Source organism: Sardina pilchardus, chromosome 13 (genome assembly GCF_963854185.1).
Source record: "Sardina pilchardus chromosome 13, fSarPil1.1, whole genome shotgun sequence".
Lineage (NCBI taxonomy): Eukaryota > Metazoa > Chordata > Actinopteri > Clupeiformes > Clupeidae > Sardina > Sardina pilchardus.
This window is the reverse complement of record NC_085006.1, coordinates 21,048,584-21,058,218: the sequence shown is the minus strand read 5'-3', so window position 1 is coordinate 21,058,218 and position 9,635 is coordinate 21,048,584. Positions and strand designations below refer to the sequence as shown.

Here is a 9,635-nt window from a genome sequence, read left to right as displayed (position 1 = left end):
CAAATCGTGAATATCTAGGCTATGGAGGAGGGTATAGGCAAATGCAATAGCCTAGGCTACTAAATAAATAATCAATTTAGGCAAACATTCCCCAATTCTTCGGTTGTGATAGGGCTATAGGCCATTTAATCAAGAATAAAGGTGAATAGCTATACTACAGATCTGAAATGCAAAACTTGTCATGTTACTCTCTGATTGAAAACCTGTAGCTAAATGAATACATTTATAGCCTACAACAGTCGCCAAGGTCAATTTCAAAAGGGTTAAGCCACCTGCGTGACTATAGAGTGTCGATTGCAGTCATTGAAAATATGAACAATTATTTACAATTTCAGAAAGATTTGGCAGATTCATTTCCACTGGCCTCTTACACTAGGCCTATATGTGCGCGTGAAGTAGCCTTCAGTGAAAACGTTTCAAGGTGAGTCATGGGCTACAAATAAAATGCATGCTTGAAATATTTAATTCAAGCGCTCACGCTGAACAGCATGTTTTAACAACCATAGTTCACGTAGGCCTAGATGTTAAGAGTAAGACTGTAATACGCTGATGGTCCTAAGCTGTGGAGGGCTGTTAATCTATTTTTTTCAAGGCAGGATTGAAGAATGTAGGTCTATCTACCAGAGCGTGAACGCATGTCTGTCTGTCAGTGTTTGTGACGCCACCTGTTGTCTCGGTAATGATTACGCAATGTCTACGTCATAATGGTACAATTCTATTATAATTTATTTGACACGGTCCTTGCTTCACTTGCAAAGTTAGAAAAGTTAGAACCGCACGATATAGGAGGATCATAGCCTACAGAACGAACGATATAAAATAAAAAACGCGACTGTATTTGTGGTAAGTCAAAAGTATAGGCCTGTTAAAATAGTATATTTACGTGTGGGAAATAGATTACACACTGTACTTAGATGCATATAGGCCTATTTATGTTTACCAAATATTTATATTTACCAAAAATAAAGTGTAGAAAAGTGTATGGGATTTAAGTAGGCTAAATCATTGAAAATGGACTGCCTATAATGAACCACAACGTTGAACAAATAGGAAGATAAGATGTGAGCGACACATTTCATCACTTGATAGACTCAATGTATGCTTTAGGCCTAGGTTGTGTGTGAGAGAGAGGACATAACCTAAGAACGTGCACATAACTTATATGCGGGTGTTCTCATACCCTCTCTCTCACACAATGATGTTCATTTTGTAATAATCCCAAATCTCATTTTTGTCTTAGATTTCACTTGAGGATGTCCTCTCGTGATCGACCACAACATGCTCAGCCATTTGAAGTATGTCTCATTTTAATCATTGAAAAGAAATATCATGTTTGTGCACTATAGTATTTCCCCTTTTCCCTGGGTATTAACAATTAGTCTACTTGAACTTTGCAGTCAGATGATGACTCTGATCTATCGGAGGGAGAAGTTGATGAGGTATGAAAACTGTGTGTGTGTCTGACACTGTCTATATCATACAGTATCTATCTATCTATAAATAAACTCCTTGATTTGCAGACTGTAGCACCCTTCGTCTCCTCGAGGACCATTGGTCAGGCGTTAGAGGCCCTCCTGCTAAGAGAGCCCGTGGCCGACTCAGAGGTGATGTGGAGGCAGCTGCTGACCTGGTGCCAGACCGTGCGTCTGGAGAACCAGAGTCTCTGGACAGAGGTGGGGCGACTGCGCTCTCTGTTACAGGTGAGAGAACAAGGACCCTTGCATGCTCTGAGCCATGCTCTGAACACTTGACATTCTGTCACCTTTGTTTTGAAATTGTTCACGGTTAAATTAATAGTTGTACTGTTTTTATTTGTATGACACTTTGGACAAAGGCGTCTGCCAAATCCCATATAGCCATAACCATAATCATAACCTTGTGGAAGTAATTCAAGATTAATATATCAGTGTCAAATGTGTTCTTCTACCTTCATCTCAGACGAGACATGAGGGAAGATCAGCCTTGGCTGTTCCGGTTCCCAACTGGGATGGCGCTAGAGAGGTGGTTCCCTACTCTGTGGGCACAAGATTTCCTGTGCGCCCCATCCTGCCGTTTCGGCCGGACTGCAGGAGGCTGGCTTTAAGGAGGAGTATTCGTGGTGTCCCCTGCCCCTCCAGCTATGTGACGGCCCGTTTGTATCAGTCGGCGCCCTCACTGAACACCACACTACGTGCTGCTGCATGTGAGATGGCTGGGAACCAGCAGTGCACTGCAGGACCGACACCAGCTCTTCTGCCTGTCCCCCAGGCTGCGTCTCACACAGAAGTGGACGTCCAGCCTGACACCGATGTGGCCCTGTCGTTTCCAGAGGTGTTGAGTGATGCATTCTGCCCGAACACCAACTTCTGGGCAACTCAATCTGAGCCCTCTCTGGCTGAGTGGCTTCCTGTTCCAGCACCACAGCTGTCACCGAGAGCATCTTCTGCCCCGGCTGCCCTGAATCCTGGTCCCTCCAAGATCAGATCTGCTCTGTCCTGGAAGAGAGACAGACAGATGGTGAAGATCCTGAAGAGGGAGCAGAAAGCTGAGAGACGGCGACTTGCAGCTGAGGAGAAAAAGCTCATAGCAGCAATAAAGAGACTGGAGAAGCGCAAGGCCTCTGAGGAAAAGAGAATGATGGAAATGGAGACAAGGAGGGCAAAAGAAGAAAAGAAGAGACTGGAAAATGAGCTTATAAAGAAGGAAAAGAAAGAGAAAGAAGAGCTGAAAAACAGGAAAAAGAAAGAAAAGGAAGAGCTGGCAGCAAGAAAAAAGAGAGAGAAGGAAGAGCTGAAAGAGAGGAAAAAGAGAGAGAAGGAAGAGCTGGCAGCAAAGAAAAAGAGAGAGATGGAAGAGCTGGAAGAGAGGAAAAAGAGAGAGAAGGAAGAGCTGGCAGCACAGAAACAGAAAGAGAAAGACCAGAAAAAGATGGAGAAGCAAATGAGGAAGCATCTCCTTGAAGAAGAGAAACAGAGGAAGAAAGAGGAGAAGAAAAGGTTGGCTAAAGAAATCACTGATGCCAAAGACAAAGAGAAAGCTGAGAAAATGAGACAGAAAGAGGAGATTGAGGAGAGGAAGAAGAGAGAGAAGGAGGAAAGAAAGGCCTCCAAGGTCTAAATCCCTAATTTCACAAAAATACATGCACCCACACCTACACACATCACACCAATTGCAAAAAAAGCCACAGATATCTTAGCATTGAATAAGAGTTGGAAGCAAGGGAGAAAGACACATGGATGAGATAGCGGAGAAGAAAAACGCGAGAGGAAGAAAAAAAGGACTTCCCATGCTTAATTTAGTGCCTCGACAATTTTCTCAAAATTCATACACTCACACACATCACATGATACCCAAACAAACACACACACACACAAATTGCAAAAAAAAGTTGAAGTTGGGAAAAGACCTGAAAAAGGTAAGAGGAAGTGAGGAAGGACAGAAAAAATAGCTGGAAAATAATCATGAGAAAGCTGAGAAAAAGAGAAGACTGAGGAGAGGAGGAAGAGAGAGGAAGGAGATGAAAAAGAGGAAGAGAAAAAGGCTTCCAGCGGAAGGCTAGACAAAAGGCTGGACAATAATTATGAGAGAAAGAGGAGACTGATGAGTGGATGAAGAGAGGGAGTAGGCAGCAAGGCAAATAGTGAGAAAGAAGCAGTTCCCAAAATAAATGGCTGATAGGCTATATAGTAGTGGAAAAAAGAGAAGAGGAGAAGAAAAGGAGGGAGGAGGAAAGGCAGTACACTGTAAAAAATGGCTGTGAAATTCACAGTTATTTACAGGAAATTTCACAGTAGCACTACTGTATATGCTTTTTACAGTAGAATGTTGTAAAATGTACAGTAACGCCCCTACAATTACAGTAGTCCAAGTGTTACTGTAGACATTACAGTAGTCAAAGCACTACTGTAAAACAAACACAGTATAGCCACTATAGTACTGTAAATAGTAAAGTAAACTACTGTATTTTTTCTTTTCAACAATTGGCCAGTAAGTTACTGTAAATACAACTGAAATCACAGTATTTAATTGGTTTTCATTTTACAGTGAATGCATAAAATACTGTAAATGGAAATGCGGTACCTTTACTGTAAAAAGTATTCACAGTAACTTGCTGGCAACAATTGGGCAGTAAGTTACTGTAAAACTACTGAAATCACAGTATTTAATTGGTTTTCATTTCACAGTGAATACATAAAATACTGTAAATGGAAATGCGGTACCTCTACTGTAAACTACAATTACAGTAGTAAGTGTTACCATAGAAATTACAGTAGTCAAAACACTACTGTAAACAAATCACAATAGTAGCCTAGGCTACTGTAAATAGTTAAGTAAACTAGCCTACTGTGTTTTCCCTTTTTTAATCTTATCTTTCTTTTAACTCATAATGACATACCAGAGACGGTTGAGAAAGTCAATTTGATGTCAAGAATTAAGGCTTTGATCACACTATTGAGCAAGCATAACACATTTCAGCCTAATAATTTTCCACGATTGTTTTTAACTGCTGCTATCGCCTCTTGATAAGCGCATGCGCACACGCAGTAATTCCCATCCCCCACCCCTGACTTTTCAACTCCAGCCAGAGTGACTTCACTTCAACCGTCACTTTTCAATCATGAATCTGACTGCAATTTTCAACTCTGTACAAACATCATATTCAAGGTAAGAATTACAGTACTTTTGTATGCCAATTGAAAACGGGAATTTATTAGAAATGTATTGTTTTCACAATGAAATGTTAACCAAAGCCATTATTGTCATGTTAGAATCAGCATAGCACATATCGATAGCTAGAACTAGCGAGCTAACGTCGCTAGCGTTAGCGATGTTAGCTGTTAATGTTAACTTTTCCAGTAACTAACTTAACCATCATGTGGGATTTTTTCGAATGATAGTCAATATCATATCTAGCAATAATTAGAGTGCATGAAAATGCACTCTACTGTTATCCGATATCTTCTTATTTTTATTTTTATTTTTCTTCTAACGTTTTTGTGCGTCCAATTCAGCTTCAACCGTTTAACGTAGAAACTTCGTTCAAACTGCGCTGCGTAGGTCTTACTTAGGTGACTTCAGCTTTGTATTTTTCAACTTTGAAAACTTTATCGTTGAATTTATATTAATTTTTTAAAACATTTTTTCTCCCATAGACTTAACATTGGATTATGACATCATAATAGGGCAATTAGAATCTTATGCCAGGTGGCCAGCCCCACCTGCAGCAGCTCTCTCTCTCTCAGGCTTTAAGCATACAATCTCTCTGAAGACTACACATATCCTGTTAAACTGTTTCCTCTGTCCACAACTGTTTCAAAATAAAAGTCCTCACTGCAATAATACACTATTAAATCATTTAACCATTGAAACTACTCAACTATTTAACTGTTCAACCATTCCAACTGTCAGTTATCATCAACTATGCCTCCAGTCAACTACATGAAACCTCCATGTACCTAGCAACCAACATAGCAACCATTAAAATTAAGCGTTTATGACCGTTTCCATAGCAACCAACATGATTTTACTACAGTAACTTCTTTATTCCTGATAGTGGCCACCATAGATACCCTATCAACAAATGTTTCAAAATAAAAGTCCTCACTAGCAAGTTAGCTAGTTAGCATGGTTAGCATTGTTAGCATAGTTAGCATTTTTAGCATAACTGCTAGAAATGGTTAGCTAAGTTAGCTAATCAACCTGGTTAGCATTGTTAGCATAGTTAGCATTGTTAGCATAGTTAGCATTTTTAGCATAACTGTTAGAAATGATTAGCTAAGTTAGCTAATCAGCCTGGTTAGCATAGTTAGCATTGTTAGCATTTTTAGCATAACTGCTAGAAATCATTAGTTCAGTTAGAACTGTAATGTTTAAGCTTTAAACTGTCTACCTTCACACTATCAGCTTTCTTTAAACTATGCAACCACCATGTTTACCCTAGCTACACCTTAGAAACTATATCTACATTATCTACTGTATCTATACATTTTTGCATTTTCATGCACTCGTAATTTCCCTGGAATTACATTCTCTAGTTCAGTCTGATATGTCGTTATGAATGTAGAGTTTTAGTTTGAATGAAATATCAGACGCAAGTAGCTTAGCTTAAAGTGGCTGTTACCATGCAGGCTGAAGGCTGAAGTTAGCTAGCAGACAGACACAGGTGAAAGTTGTTAACGTTAGCAGCTAGTTAGTAACATTACTTTGCGAACTCCATGGGGCATGGGTAGTTAACATTAAACTTAATACATGTAGTGTTGATGCATAATATGTAGTGTTGCTATAACTGGAAAGAGGACCAGTAAAACAAATTAATGAAGTAGGCTGATGTGTAAGTTATCTCACCCCTAATTTAGGAACTGTAGTTTTGCATAGTCATGCTCATAGATCCGTCATATAGTGGATGTGAAAGGGGAGCATTTGGGGAATTTCAATTACCAGAAATATCATGCCGATAAGTAAAGGGATCTTTAGTTTGTGAAGGGTAGTGTTTGGCTAAATGGTATTCATTTTATAGCCTTTATTTGCCCAATGTTTGGTGACTTAAATTGAGGCATGTGTTTATTTAAGATGCATGTGAGTGTAGTAGTGCTTCAGTGATGGTCTTTTCATGTTCTGTGTGTTTTGCAATGTATTAATTAATGTAAGCCTCTTTCTGTTCCCTCTGTTAGTAGGTGGTGTGAGGACTGCTGCCCTGAGAACGCTGTGTCAGAGACACTTAGGCTGTGTGCATTTTGGAATGTTCCAAATGTGTGTCACTTCCATAAGGAAGAAGTTCCAAGCCTGCAAGTGAGTTCACTCACCAAATAGAGACACACTCATATAGCATTTAATATGTGTGCATGTACTGTATTTGTGTCTGTAACTGTTTAGTTTATCCCCTCCTTTCATGTGTCTGTTATGACTTTGTGGGCTCAACTGTCAACAACTGTCCAGGGCGAAGTCGGTCTACCCTGATGGCACTACCTGATGATGTCTGTTAGCCATGGCTGCTGGCCTCAACATGGTGTAAGTGTTTGTGTTTTATTTATGTTCATAAATAAACTGATATCAAGAAGTAACATAGATGGTGACAAGGGTGGCAAGGGTGCCTCATGGCAAGGTAATTATCATTTCTATTTCTACATCTGATTGCCTTGCTTATTTTTTAAAGCTATGATTTGTTTTGTATGGCAATTGCTGTTTATTAACAAATTATATGGCAATTGCTGTTTATTCTTTTTAGAAGCCATCCAGAAGTCCCAGCCTGGAGCCAGAGGCTGCTATTGCAAGTCAGATGGGAGATGGCCTACAGTATGTTAGGCATCAGAAAAAGTGGTGTTCGCATGAAGGCAGAGTTGCCGCAGGCAATTATGAGATTAGGTATGATATCACATAGACATACTAATGTTCAGAAGTGTAGGGTCACTTTGAAATGTCCCCTTTCCAAAAAAAAAAACACTGGACATATCAAAGTGAACTCCCAAACTTTGCTATGGTGGTGTATTGTACACATCTGCATTGCTTCTATCTATTGCACCTGACTAGTGTGGGTTTGCTTTTATTTGTCACACAACCGGAGTAGTTTGCATTAATTACTGTATATTCATGAACGGGGTCAATTGTAATGTATGCTTTCTTTCTCTTTTTCAGACACTTGACATTTACTGTGAAAGGTACCATCAGAGCACCTCTCCCTACCCTGCAGGATACCTATACCAGAAGAGTACAACAACGGCCCAAAAGTATTTCAAAAGACATTTCACGCTCTGACCACGGACTGTTTAAACCACTGAGGTCAAGCAGACGTCTCTGTTCCCACGTGGAGGGAACACCCACAAAACAGACTGGGGATGAGTTTCTTTACTCCGCATCCTGTACACACACAACTCCTTATACTACATTACATAGACTTGCCAGTTGCCATACTGCACTTACACACACTGCGCTTTTAACCCCCTTATCTGTGTCAAATCAGATAAGGTTGTGGTTGTGTTCAAACCATGTCTACTGTTGTCTGTCAACATCCACTTCAGTCATACATTTGAAATGTCTTAAATAAAACAAAAGTTAAAATTGTTTTATTGTCTGCAGTTAACTGAAATATTTTGGAATATGAGTTATTCTATTAATGATTGCTCATGTAAGTTCAATTGAATTCACAGTATTTAACTGACCTAGCTTTTACAGGGAAACAACCAATACTGTAAATACAACTAAAAAAAAAATCTTAATTTAAAATCAATTGTTTTTCACTTTACAGCGAATACATAAAATACTGTAAATGAAAATGCGGTACCTTTACTGTAAAAAGTATTCACAGTAACTTACTGGCAACAATTGGCCAGTAAGTTACTGTAAATGGAAATACAGCACCTTTACTGTAAAAGGTTTTCACAGTAACTTACTGGCAACAATTGGCCAGTAAGTTACTGTAAATGGAAATACAGTGCCTTAACTGTAAAAGGTATTCACAGTAACTTACTGGCAACAATTGGCCAGTAAGTTACTGTAAATGGAAATACAGCACCTTTACTGTAAAAGGTTTTCACAGTAACTTACTGGCAACAATTGGCCAGTAAGTTACTGTAAATACGACTGAAATCACAGTATTTAATTGTTTTTCATTTTACAGTGAATATATAAATACTGTAAATGGAAATACAGTACCTTTACTGTAAAAGGTATTCACAGTAACTTACTGGCCAATTGTTGCCAGTAAGTTACTGTAAATTTTACAGTAAATTTTTTACAGTGTAGGAGAAAAGGAAGAAGGAAAGCAGGAAGAGGAAAAGGATCCCAACCATGACAAAAAATACATATCCATACACACACTACCTGATTTACACACAAATACATTCTCCAAAGTAAATAAATAAAAAACATTGCAATAAATAACATTTATTAGTCCATATTTTCCCGTTTATGTAAAACATGCATTTTAGTATTTGTGCTTGATAGCTTTATTCCGTAGCCACATGCCATACAATGGTGTTTGTTTAGTCCATATATTTACCTAATTAGTTGCGTATAGAATTTTTTAGTTTTGCAGTTTTATGTCCTCAAGGAATGATGCCAGAGCAAGCTCTGTAAGCATCCAAACAAAGGGCCCAATCTTGGCGATCAGAAGCGGATGGTCAGAGGTCCTCCTCCAACAGTGCACTCACATGTGGTATGCGTGTAAAATGCACATATCTGATGTGTGTGCTATTTGTTTTTTGCAAGTTTTATACATGGGAAATAGTTACTCACTTCCTGTTGGGTCTGACGTTTTACACAGTTGGTATTCATTAGGTGATGATACACCACAAATATGTATGGGCTACAATGATATGCTTCCAAGTGACCAATTTATGACATACATTTAGTCAAGGATAACAGTTCAAGTTCTTCTGAAAGAAGCTTTCTGCTTTCAGCTTAAATTCCTTGCTTCATTTTGACACATTTCAACATGTCTACAATTCCTTCACCATTCAACATCAACAACATCTTGAAATCACGTCCGTCCTTTAATTTTGGCAAGATTCTGATGAATAGTGATGAAGTGTGTCAAAGTCTATCATGTGTCAGCAGTGTTATAGCCTTTCTATCTGTTGCTAGATGGGGGCACTATGCCAAACTAGAAAAACACTCAGAGAGCGCAGCTACCTCCGCCTACATCGTCTTCCTAGGTTGTC

At 39.1% G+C, this 9,635-nt stretch overlaps 1 long non-coding RNA gene across 2 annotated transcripts; it reads left to right on the top strand.

Moving 5' to 3' along the window:
- The first annotated feature begins 6,033 nt into the window (after window positions 1-6,033).
- LOC134099757 (uncharacterized) lies at window positions 6,034-8,012 on the top strand. 2 transcript variants are annotated; one of them, XR_009941154.1, is made up of 4 exons: window positions 6,034-6,768; window positions 6,916-6,987; window positions 7,205-7,341; window positions 7,612-8,012. It is a non-coding gene; the product is annotated as an uncharacterized LOC134099757 (long non-coding RNA). The 2 variants fall into 2 exon arrangements; XR_009941155.1 differs by having other exon boundaries at window positions 6,853-6,987.
- Window positions 8,013-9,635: the final 1,623 nt, after the last annotated feature.